The sequence below is a fragment of the Leptonychotes weddellii genome, chromosome 9 (assembly GCF_054177405.1).
Source record: "Leptonychotes weddellii isolate Sample4059 chromosome 9, ASM5417740v2, whole genome shotgun sequence".
NCBI classification, from domain to species: Eukaryota; Metazoa; Chordata; class Mammalia; order Carnivora; family Phocidae; genus Leptonychotes; species Leptonychotes weddellii.
Window position 1 is genome coordinate 109,341,563 of NC_138377.1, and position 12,004 is coordinate 109,353,566.

General features: G+C 41.0%; 2 long non-coding RNA genes across 2 annotated transcripts in view; both read left to right on the forward strand.

The window, feature by feature from the left end:
* LOC145723574 (uncharacterized) overlaps positions 1 to 2,275 on the forward strand; it is a 24,296-nt gene extending 22,021 nt beyond the window's left edge. Inside the window, exon 2 of the long non-coding RNA XR_014148747.1 lies at positions 1,770 to 2,275. This is a non-coding gene — a long non-coding RNA (uncharacterized LOC145723574). The remainder of the gene's footprint in view (positions 1 to 1,769) is intronic.
* Positions 1 to 6,293, forward strand: part of LOC145723573 (uncharacterized) — a 57,306-nt gene extending 51,013 nt beyond the window's left edge. Inside the window, exons 2-3 of the long non-coding RNA XR_014148746.1 lie at positions 3,700 to 3,835; positions 4,410 to 6,293. This is a non-coding gene — a long non-coding RNA (uncharacterized LOC145723573). The remainder of the gene's footprint in view (positions 1 to 3,699; positions 3,836 to 4,409) is intronic.
* The last annotated feature ends 5,711 nt before the right edge of the window (positions 6,294 to 12,004 follow it).

The window sequence follows — 12,004 nt, forward strand, 5'->3', positions numbered from 1 at the left end:
TGAGACCACACTGTCCCAGAGGGTTCCACCCCCCGCTTAGCCACCAGAGTGACGTCCCTCAGCGGAGCAGACTTTTAAAAGTTCCGATTTTGTGCTCCGCGGCTCTATCACTTGCCAGAAGCGGCCTCGGAGGCCCCTCCCCCGCCGTCTATCCTCCGGAATATCGCCTCGGATTCACTTCTCCGCACGTCCTACCTTCCAGAAAGTGGTCGCTTTTCTGTTCAGAGAGTTGTTGCTATTCCTTTCTTTGATCTCCTGTTGGGTTTGTAGGTGTTCAGAATGGTTTGATCCCTATCCAGCTGAATTCCTGAGAGGAGACGAAATCCAGGTCTCCTACTCCTCTGCCATCTTGCTCCGCCCCCCGGAATGATTTTTTTTAATGTACTGTTGGATTCAGTTTGCTAATATTTTATTGAGGATTTTTGCATCTATGTTCATCAGAGATATTGGCCTGCAGTTTTCTTTTTTTGTGTCTTTATGTAGTTTTGGTATTGGGGTAATGCTGGACTCAGAATGAATTTGGAAGCTTTCCTTCCTCTTCTATTTCTTGGAATCCTTTGAAAATATAGAAGAGACCTGAGATAGATTATTACATTTGCTCCCCTCTGTGTGTATGTTTGTGAAATAGAAAAAGACATTGTTTCAGATTCACAAATGATTCAATTTAGCTAATGCAATTATACTATACTCTATGTGTATATTAATATGGTAGTATCTAAAAGCATACCAAATTTCGAGTACAACTCATTAGGAAGAACAGATGGTACCCATTTTATAAGATAATTATCCATTTTGTCTATATTTTTGTGTTGTCACATAATTTATCTGATAATACCAGTTTAGATTTCTGTGACTGTGCTCATTTATGAACATTTCTTTCTTTTTAAATGTTCTAATCTTCTTGTAATAAAAACACGTAATATAAGATGTATCCTATTAACATTTTTAAAATTAAGTAGGCTCCATGCCCAGTGCAGGGAGCTCAACGCCAGGCCCGAACCCACGACCCTGAGATCAAGATCTGAGCTGAGATCAACAGTCAGACGCTTAACCTACTGAGCCACACAGGCACCCCTCCTGTTAGTAAATTTTTAAGTGTACAATATATTATTGGCTGTAGGTACAATGCTGTACAGTAGATCTCTAAAGTTTATTTATTTGGCTTGACTGAAACTTTATGCCCATTGATTAGTAACTCCTCATTTCCCCCTGTCCTCAGGCCTTGGTAACCACCATTCCACTCTTTGATTCTAAGAATTTGATTATTTTAGGGACTGCATATGAGTGGAATCATGGGGTATCTACCTTCCTATAACTGGTTTGTTTCACTTAGCGTAATGTCCTCAAGTTTCATCTGTGTTGTTGCATTTTGGAAGATTTCCTTTTTAAGGACTGAATAGTATTCCATTATGTGTATCTATCATATTTTTTTATCCACTCATCCACTGATCGACACTTGGGTTGTTTCCATATTTTGGCTATTGGGAATAATGCTGCAATGAACATAAGAGTACTAACTATCTGTTTAGGGTCCTGATTTCAATTCTTTTGGATAAATACCCATAAGTGCACTCATGAGATGGATATAGTTTTGGGGCATCCCCAGAAAAGTTAAGATATGGAATTCACAGATCAACTCTTTCCCTCTCCGGGGGCGGGGGAAGCAGGGGAGCTGGGAACTGGGATTTTTCATCAGTTCAATCTGTGCTAAGCAGGAGGGAGAATCAATGGAGAATACCAGCCTAAGCTGCCACCTCTGCTCTCCCCAGGTGCCTGGATTGTGCTGGACCCATCAGAGCTGTAAGACCCGTAAGAGAGAATCCAGTCCTCTGTGGAGCCCCCCTGAAAATTTGGGGCACTAGACACATGAACCAAACCCTTCTCTCCGCTGAGTGAACCTGGAAGCTAAGGGGTCTCTTCCTGATTGTTGGCATTGTGCCAAGGACAAGGTCTCTGGCAACAAGGTGTCCCAAATCTCACTGCCATATTCATGGAGCCTGATTTTATGTTCTCCAAGGATATAAGAGCCTTGCAATTAATTTATTTCTCACAAAGAAAAGTGATCCATGAATTGTTGCTGAATCAGTGTGTTTGTGGGGAGAAGGAGAATGTGGGGCTTCCTACTCCACCATCTTGCTGAGTTCCTTACTCCTGAATATTCATTTTTCATTTTGTGTTTCTTGTGCTATGTGAAGTATAACAAAAAGGGAAAGAAAACTTCTGAAATATTTTGGACCCCCATCTCCCCTTTACAAATAAATACTTTGCTTTCTATGATTCAACACTTTGTCACATCATACCTGATACATTAATAACACTGGGTGTTATACGAAAACAATGAAGCATGGATCACTACATCAAAAACTAATTATGTATGGTGACTAACATAACATAATAAAATAAAATTTAAAAAAAACACTGACTGAATCCCTCAAAGCAAATCAGCATAATTCATCTACACAGGTGCATTTTAGTTGAAAAGAGAAGCTTTTGGGGAAAGATACTGAAACTGCCAAGACCCACTAGTCACTAAATGTAGGACTGCAGATCAGGGAAGTGGATGCTCAGTAGGAAACACTGTGGTGTGGCATCCCTCAGAGAAGCTTGCAGCAGCTCGTCAGTTGGAAGCTGCATGAGGGTAGGAACCAAGTAAGCCTGAGGCCCTGGGTTCTCTGACACACATCTGGGTCTTCAGCGTATCCGATCGGAGATGAAAGACAAGCACCTCGATGTCTTCATTTCCAGAGCTCTTTGCACTGATTCCCTGAGCCTCACATCTGGGTCTCTGTTCTCTAACCAACTGTTTCTTGTCAGTTCAGGCTTGGATTTCTTCTACCTCTCTTTCCCTTTTTTACTTTTTGAGACTCCCTCCCTCTTTCCTGGATTTTAATTTTTTTAAAATTTTATTACGTTTTTTATTTTAACTCCAGTATAGTTATCATACAGTGTTGTGTTAGTTTCAGATGTGCAATATAATGATTCAACAATTCTGTACATCACCTAGTGCTCATCACAGCAAGTGCACTCCTTAATCCCCATCACCTGTTTCACCCATCCCCCACCCAACGCCCCTCTCGTAACCATCAGTTTGTTCTCTATAGAGAGCCTATAGAGTCTATGGAGAGTTAAGAGTCTGTTTCTTGGTTTCTCTCTCTCTCTCTCTCCTCTCTCTCTCTTTTCCTTTCTTCATTTGTTTTGTTTCTTAAATTCCACATATGAGTGAAATAATTATGGTATTTGTCTTTCTCTGACTTACATCTCTTAGCATTATATTCTAGCTCCACCCATGTTGCTGCAATTGGCAAGATTTCATTCTTTTTATGGCTGAATAATATTCCATTGTATTTATATACTACATCTTCTTTATCCATTTATCTTATCAGTGGACACTTGGGCTGTTTCCATGATTTGGCTGTTATAAATAATGCTCCAATAAACATAGGGGTGCTTATATCCTTTTGGATTAGTGTTTTCGTATACTTTGGGTAAATACCCAGTAGAGCAATTACTAGATCATAGGGTAGCTCTATTTTTAACTTTTTGAGGAAACTCCATACTGTTTTCCACAGTGGCTACACCAGCTTGCATTCCCATCAATAGCAACAGGGTTCCCCTTTCTCCACATCCTACAAATAACAGTTAGTTCATGTGTCTGTAGCTATACTGGTATGATTTTGTTTTTAATTGTTTTTTTCATAGGTGACCCAGGAAACCCTCTGTGAAGGAAATCTAAACCTGTTTTTCCCTGTGTTATAATAGAGAAATACAGAAATCAGTGAGAAGACCTTTGTTACCATAGTCTTTCAATAAAAACTACGTACATGAGCCAGGTAAGGTAAGCTTACATTACTTCCTAATGAACACGAATACAATTCTTACCTGAAACACAGTCTAGAAAACCCAGGTCCCCAGAGATTGCCCTAATGGATGGTGGCTGCAGGCAGGGTCCCCTGAAGAAAGAACTCTCCCTTCTGGTCCATTCTCATGGCACTCACACCAGGGTGGCAGTCCCCATGGACTTAATGGGGGCCTGTCTTGTTCAGGGATTTACATGGTGTCAGGAAAAACACAAAAGAGCGTGGCTTAGCCCAGCACTCAAGAAAGAACTTTTGCTGATAAATACCTTTGTTGATAAAGCAGAGAATCAGCTAAGACAGCCCTTTTAGAAACTAAGGAAAGAAAGTTACGTGTAGGAGACGGAACCTGAATGGATGAGAATTGGGAAAGATTCCCATAGCTGGTACAGGAAAAAGACCACATACCCAGTTGTGAAGCAACAAGCAGGAGCCCATCTGAATTTTAAAGCTGAATCACATTTTTCTGAGCACTCACTACGTGTCAGGCACGTGCTGAGTGTTTGACATTACACATTCACAACAAGTTCATGATGTAGATATCTTTATCTACAGATGGGGAAACTGAGGCACAAAGGATTAAATAGCTTCTGGAGATCACACTTCTGTTCATGGTGCAGCTGGGACACACACCAACCTGGACTTGTCAATTCCAGGACCCACACACTTACCCCACCAAGCACACTGCTCCCTGAGGGACAAGAACACAATATCGAACAGTGCCTGCAAAGGGCAAGGTGTCCTCTCTCTCATTGCAATAGTGACAAGTGGAGCTCTGATTGCTCAGGAAAGAAGAGGTCAGTTCTCTCTGAGCTCCTTTTGGTCATCACAGGACAGACACCAAAGATTCCCTGATACCCACCCTCCTGGCTCTTCTCCCACCTCACAGTCATCCCTTTGCCAGAATTGTCCTCTGTGTACTGGGAGGCCCTCCCGTCTCTGTTCCAGGTGGCTTTTCTGATCCTTGGGCCATCTTCTGTGGATTCCTCTGTCTTCCCACGATGCACAGTTTGGTCCTGCAGTGCAAAGATCCACAGGAAACTCAAACCCTCAGACTGTAGCTGGAAGACTGATCCTGGCTTCCCCCACATCCTCAGTCCTAGTGAGTGGGTCTGTGTTAGCCAGGGTTCCATCAAGGAAGCAGAACCATAAGGAATGATACAGAATGTAGGATTTACTGTGGGGATTTGACCTCACACATCTGTGGGAAGTGGTTAAAGGGTTCATGTAGAGCTGCTGCTTCCATCTGGTGCTGGACTTGAAGTCGCTGCTGGGCTAGCCCTGAAGGACAGATGGACATGAAATGGGGAGAACAAGGAACCCTGGCTAGAACCCTCAAAGATGACCTTGGAACAAGGAACCCTAGCTAGAACCCTCAAAAATAACCTCTTGGCTTCTCCCCATCTCCAAACCTCCACCTGCAGAAACCATCACTATGGACATGAGCAAACTCCTGACCCAACGGTCGAAGAGGCTAGAGCAGGGGAATTGGTGGGGCTGACTGCTGCAGGCCTGGCTGCTGTCCCATGCCAACGAGGTGACACAAAACATCTGGGACAGTGTGCCTGAGCTGCAAAGCTCCTGCACCAAGCATAAACATGATGCAACTGCTACTTCCCTTCCACTTGCAGATCTTGACAATGGGTCTGCTCAGCTCTTGCCCACAGTGGCTGATAAGACCCAAACACCTGGTTTGGAGGAGTCCTTGAAACCTACCCAGCTGTCTCTGGGATACTGTGCCTGTTATGGGGTCTTCCCTTGGGCAGACAGGGGCTTCCTGAGAGGTCAGGGAAGGGATAAGAAGGGAGGGAGGAACAATGAATGAATCCCTCTCATTCAACCAGTTCACCATTAATGGGATATTTCTTGTTAGAGGCTGAGAATAAAGAAATGTAAAAGATACATCCTGTCCTCAGAAGGTAGACGGTATAGCAGGAACACAGCAAGTAAATAGATGATCCCAGGTCTCATCATGCTGTCCCACGTCGTCTTACCTAAGGACCCGCCCTTACTACACTTGAAGAATGGTCATGGCAATACTTACTCCTGCTTTAAATGTAAAGAGGCATCTCCCACCATTAAGATGGCTACCGTCAAAACAGAAAAACCAAGTGCTGGCCAGGATGTGGAGAAACTGGAACCCTCGTGCACTATTGGTGGGAATGTAAATTGATGCAGCCACTGCAGAAAAAAGTATGGACGTTCCTCAAAAAATTAAAAATAGAGATGCCATATGATCTAGAAATTACACAGTTGCATATTTACAAAAATAATTGAAAGTAAGGGCTCAAAGAAATATTTATGCCCATGTTCAGAGCAGCGTTATTCACAATAGCCAAAAGGTAGAAGCAACTCAAGTGTTCATTGACAAATGAATGGATAAGCAAAATGTGGTCTATAGAAACAATGAAATATTATTCAATCTTAAAAACGAAGGAGATTCTGGGCGCCTGGGTGGCTCAGTTGGTTAAGCGACTGCCTTCGGCTCAGGTCATGATCCTGGAGTCCCGGGATCGAGTCCCGCATCAGGCTCCCTGCTCGGCAGGGAGTCTGCTTCTCCCTCTGACCCTCCCCCCTCTCATGTGCTTGCTCTCTCTCATTCTCTCTCTCTCAAATAAATAAATAAATATAATCTTTAAAAAAAAAAAAAAAAAACGAAGGAGATTCTGACACTTGCGACAACAATGAAACTTGAGGACATAATCTTAAATGAAATAAGCCAGGCACAAAAAGACAAATACTGTATGATCCCACTTACATGAAGCACCTGGAGTAGTCAACTTCATAGAGGCAGAACGTAGAATGGGGGTTGCCAGCGGCTGGGGAGGAGGGAGGAATGGGGAGTTAGTATTTAATGGGTGCAGACTTTTGGTTTTGCAAAATGAAAAGAATTCTGGGGATGGTAGGTCGTGTGGTTGCACAACAGTGTGAATATACTTAACACTACTGAACTGTACAGTTAAAAGTGGTTAAGATGGTAACTTTTATGTGGTGTGTATTTTACCACAATTTTTTAAATGTAAGGAAGAATGTTGAAAGAGGGAGGTGTTTATTGAAAATACTTAATTTCATCAACCAAAGCATGTTTACCCTCTTTGATAAGTTGGAGCAGCAGAGAGAGGCTGCCCCTGGCCTCCAGTCTCCCTTTCCTGTCTCAAGGTTCATGTCTGGAAAACTAAAATGGAAATTTACTTACACCCCAGTGTGTGCTTTCTTTTGTTCTAAGTGTGTAACGAAGCACCCACTATCTTCGTTAGTTCTGCTGGGTCAGCCCTGGAACCGGCATGGTGACCCTGGAGGTGACCAAGTCCTTCCGAATGGGAGAGAACGGTGTGAGGCTGAGGCTGGTAACAGTGATGAAGAATGTCCCTGAACTTTGAAGTTCAATGAGCACTTCCTTTGGGGAGCTGGTTACCTGACTGTGAACACTCCCACCCCAATGGGTATTGTTGGCGGCTTTATGACAATGTTTGTGATTCTATTGCAACAGTTAAAATTTATAAACTTACTTTCAGTATTTGTATCGCTGCTTTATCCTTTGTTAAATTATCTTTGGACAAAGTGTTATGAGAGAAGGTGAGGAAGGAAGGGTCATTTCTGAAACACAGTGAAAATAGGTGCACCTGCTGTTCCTCAGGAGCCCTGGGGCCATCCTCCCCTGAGCTTGCACTCAGCACCGAAGCACGGGTACTCTTGCAGAGCCAGCATCTGAACAAGGAATGGCCTGGCACCCCTTGCCCTCGTGGGTCCAAGTGTGGGGTCCTGAAGCCATGGTACTCAAGCTAAGGGCGAAGTTTAGGATGTCGCAATAGCAAATTGTGATCCAATCCAGCTTCATCCTTACAAACTTGAAGAAGTCAAGACTGTAATTGTCTCCATTTTCCAGCTGGAGAACTAAGGCTTCAAAACAACAAAATCAGTTTTGTTCAAGGGTCATAGCCAGTGAATGGGAGACAAGAGGCTTGCACCCAGGTGGTTTTCCAGACATGAACCTTGAGACAGGAAAGGGAGACTGGAGGCCAGGGGCAGCCTCTCTCTGCTGCTCCAACTTCCCTGCCACACAGCCTGGGTTTTGGTTGGACAAGGAGTCAACCACAAACACCACAGTGCAGAGCTCTGAAAATCGGGATTCCAGATGGGAGGTCAAGGATGCCTTGGTGCCTGAACAGATGACTGCTTTGGGTTTTAAATCTAGAAGGTGTTGAAAGGAAAGAATCGGGTGGTTGGAAAGAAAGTCAATACAGGCTAGAATGTGTGTGTGTGTGTGCGTGTTTGTGTGTGTAGGGAAGGGTCTCTGCCTGAGCTCCCTCACCTCACCACATCCCTCTTCCTGTTTGTCTTTGCACCTGTGGCCTGAGAATTATGATTTCTTTCCTTCCTTCCCTCCCTTCTTTCCTTTCTTCCTTCCTTCTGCATTCCTGTATTTCTTTCCTTCTTCTTTTCACCTGTAGTTATAATTGTTATTTTTGTACCAGTTATAAGCCATGAAATATATGGGATATGAGTTCCCTTTGCCTGTCAGCATTTCTACTTATTATTCACCTTTTGATGGGTTTTCATTGTCTTGGTCCACGTTCCACAGTGATGTTCTTCAAAGATTCACATGATATCCATTCTCTCATTTCTCATTATCAAATACATTTTTAACCATTTCTAGCTTTGCTATAACAGAAAAGATGCAAGAGTTTATCTCTTCTATTTCCCGATAAAGTTTGCACACGTGCACACACATATAGACAACGTAGTATCTAGAAAACAATCTAACTCCAATTTCTGGCCATATATGAAATGTGTGGGTGGTGTAACCATACATTTTCTAGGCCTTGGGCTATGTGTAAGGCAACAAGTCTCCACCTGATCAGGGTTGTGTTCCCACAAAATGTTAGATTTGTTTAAATGCTGTTCTGTCTCCAACCAGAACAGCACAGGATTTTACTGTAGCTTAGTGATGTTATTTTGGAGAACTGAGTGAGATCTAACTATAGAATCTAAGAAAATCTGTATTACAGGGGAAAAAACAAGCATCAATATTCGCTGCTTTTTTAACTGTTTATTTGGAAATGATTGTAGACTCACAGGAAGTTGTAAAAATAGTACATAGAGTTTCTTGAGCCCTCCAGTGGTGACATGGCCATAGCACAATCCCAAAACCAAGAAATTAACATTTGGCACACACTATTAACTAGACTACAGACCTTACTCAGTTTTACCTTTTTCTAACCTGCATTTGTGTGTGTGTGCACACGTGTGTGTGTGTGTGTGTGTGTGTGTGGTTTTTTGCAGTTTTCCTCTGTGTACAGATTCATGTAACACCATGTTCTGGACACAGAATTGTTCCATCATTGTCGATGAACTTTCTACCATCTCTCTATAATCTCACCCATCTGCCCAACTCTTGAATCAGTTCATGACAACTCCTAACCTATTCTCCAACTTTATAGTCTTGTCATTTTGAAGGTGCTTTAAGTTGACTCACCATATGAAACCATTTCAGATTGGCTTTTTTCACTAAACATCCTGCTCTTAAGATCTACCAAGCTGTTGTGTATATCAAAAGTTTGTTCCTTTTATTGCTGAGTATTATTCCATTTTGTAGGTGTACCAGGGTCTGTTCAACCTTGCACACTTTGAAGGACTTTTGGGCTGTTTTCACTTTTTTATTAACATGAATAAAGCTGCTATCAACATTCATATACACATTTTTGTGTGAACATAACTTTTCATTTCATTGCAGTATCATATGGTTAGTGCACATTTAGTTCTCTAAGAAACAGCCAAACTACTTTCAAGAGTGACCATATCATTTTTACATTTCCACCAACAATGTACTAAAGTTTCAGTTTCTTGACATGCTTGCCATGTTTGGTGTTATCTTTATTATTATTTTAGTCATTCTAATAAGCATGTGGTGATATCCCATTGTGGTTTAAATTTACATTTCTCTAATAGCTAATGATGTTGCATATTTTCTCATGTACTTATGTGCCTTCTGTATCTCCTTTCGGTGAAAAGTTTTTTTGTTCATGTGTTTTGCCCATTTGTCTAATTGGGCTTTTTTGTGTGATTTTGTTTTTGTTTTTATCATTACTGTTTTTACTGTTGCATCTTGAGTATTCTTTATGTATTCTACATACAAGTCCTTTGCCAGGTATGTGGTTTGCAAATATCTTCTCCTTGCCCATGGCTTGTCTTTTCATCATCTTACAAGGATCTTTGACAAGCAAAAGTTTTCATTTTGATGAAGTCCAATATATTACTTTTCTATTTATGGATTGTGGTTTGGGAGTGAAGTCTAAGAACTCTGCTTAACTCTACATCCCAAAGATTTCCTCCTCCATTTTCTTCTAAAAGTTTTATAGTTTTGTTTTACATTTAAGTCTATGACCCATTTTGAGTTAATTGTATAAGGTGTGAGATTTAGGTTGCAATTCTTTTTTTCCCCTATCGATGTTCAACTGCTGTAATATCTTTTGTCGAAAGGTTATCTTTCTTTTTTTTTTTTTAAAGATTTTATTTATTTATTTGAGAGAGAGAATGAGAGACAGAGAGCACGAGAGGGAAGCGGGTCAGAGGGAGAAGCAGACCCCCCCCGCCGAGCAGGGAGCCCGATGCGGCACTCGATCCCGGGACTCCAGGATCATGACCTGAGCCGAAGGCAGTTGCCCAACCAACTGAGCCACCCAGGTGCCCTGAAAGGTTATCTTTCTTACATACAATTGCTTTTACACATTTGTCAAAAATCAGTTGAGCATATTTGTGTGAGTTGATTTCTGGATTCTCTGTCCTGTTCCAGTGATCTATGTCTCTCCCTCTGCCAATACCACATTGTCTTAATTACAGTAACTCTTAAAGTAAGACTTATATCTGCTAGAGTGATTCCTTGCATTTTATTCTTCTTTCTTAACGTATGCCTTTCCATATAAACTTTACAATGGGCTTGTCTATGTAAAAAAGACTTGCTGGAAATTTGATATATGTTGCATTAAGATTATGGAATAATTTGGGAGAGAATTGACACATTCACTATGTTGAGTCTTCCTATCCAAGAACACAGTACATCTCCATTTGTTTAGATCTTCTTTGATTTTATTCATCAGTATTTTCTAATTTTGGCACACAGATTCTGGACATGTTCTATTAGATTTATATCTAAATATTTCTCTCTTCTTTTGAAAATTGCAAATACTATTGTATTTCTACATTTTGGTTTCTGTATGTTGTTGCTTATAAAAATACAATCTATTTTTATGTGTTGATCTTGTATCCCACAACCTTACTATACTCGCTTATTAGTTCTAAGACTTTTTTTCTAGATATCTTGGGATTGTCTACATAAAGAACCACGCCATGTGCAAACAGGGCCAGTTTTATTTCTTCCTTTTTGTTCTGTATCTTTTAAAAAAATTTTTCTTGCCTTTTGGAGCTAAGAATTTCAGTACTATACTGAGTAAGAGTGGTGAGAGCAGACATTTTATCTTGCTCCATATCTTAGAGGAAAGAAATTTGTCTTCCACCATTGAGTATTCTGTATGCAGTAGGTTGTTTGTAGATGCTCTTAATCAGGTTTAAGAAGTTTTCTTCAATTCCTAGCTTGCTGAGAGTTTTTCATAAAATGATGTTGAATTTTGTCCATAACCATATCAATTTTGACCATATCAAAAATAATCATCTCCAATAGCCAAATCATCTTGGTCCATTCTTGAGTAAGAAGAACAAAGCTGGAGGTATCACAATCCCAGATTTCAAATGTATGATAAAGCTATAATAATCAAAACAATATAGTATTGGCACAAAAATGGACACATAGATCAATGGACCAAAATACAGAGCTCAGAAATAAGCCCATCCTTATATGGTCAATTAATCCACCACAAAAGAAGCAAGAATAGACAATGAGGAGAAGATAGTCTTTTCATTATTTATTTATTTATTTATTTATTTATTTATTTATTTATTATTAACATATAATGTATTATCTGTTTCAGGGGTACAGGTCTGTATTTCAACAGTCTCACACAATTCACAGCGCTCACCATAGGACATACCCTCCGCAATGTCTATCAACCAGCCACCCCATCCCTCCCACCCCCCTCCACTCCAGCAACGCTCAGTTTGTTTCCTGAGATTAAGAGTCTCTTATGGTTTGTCTC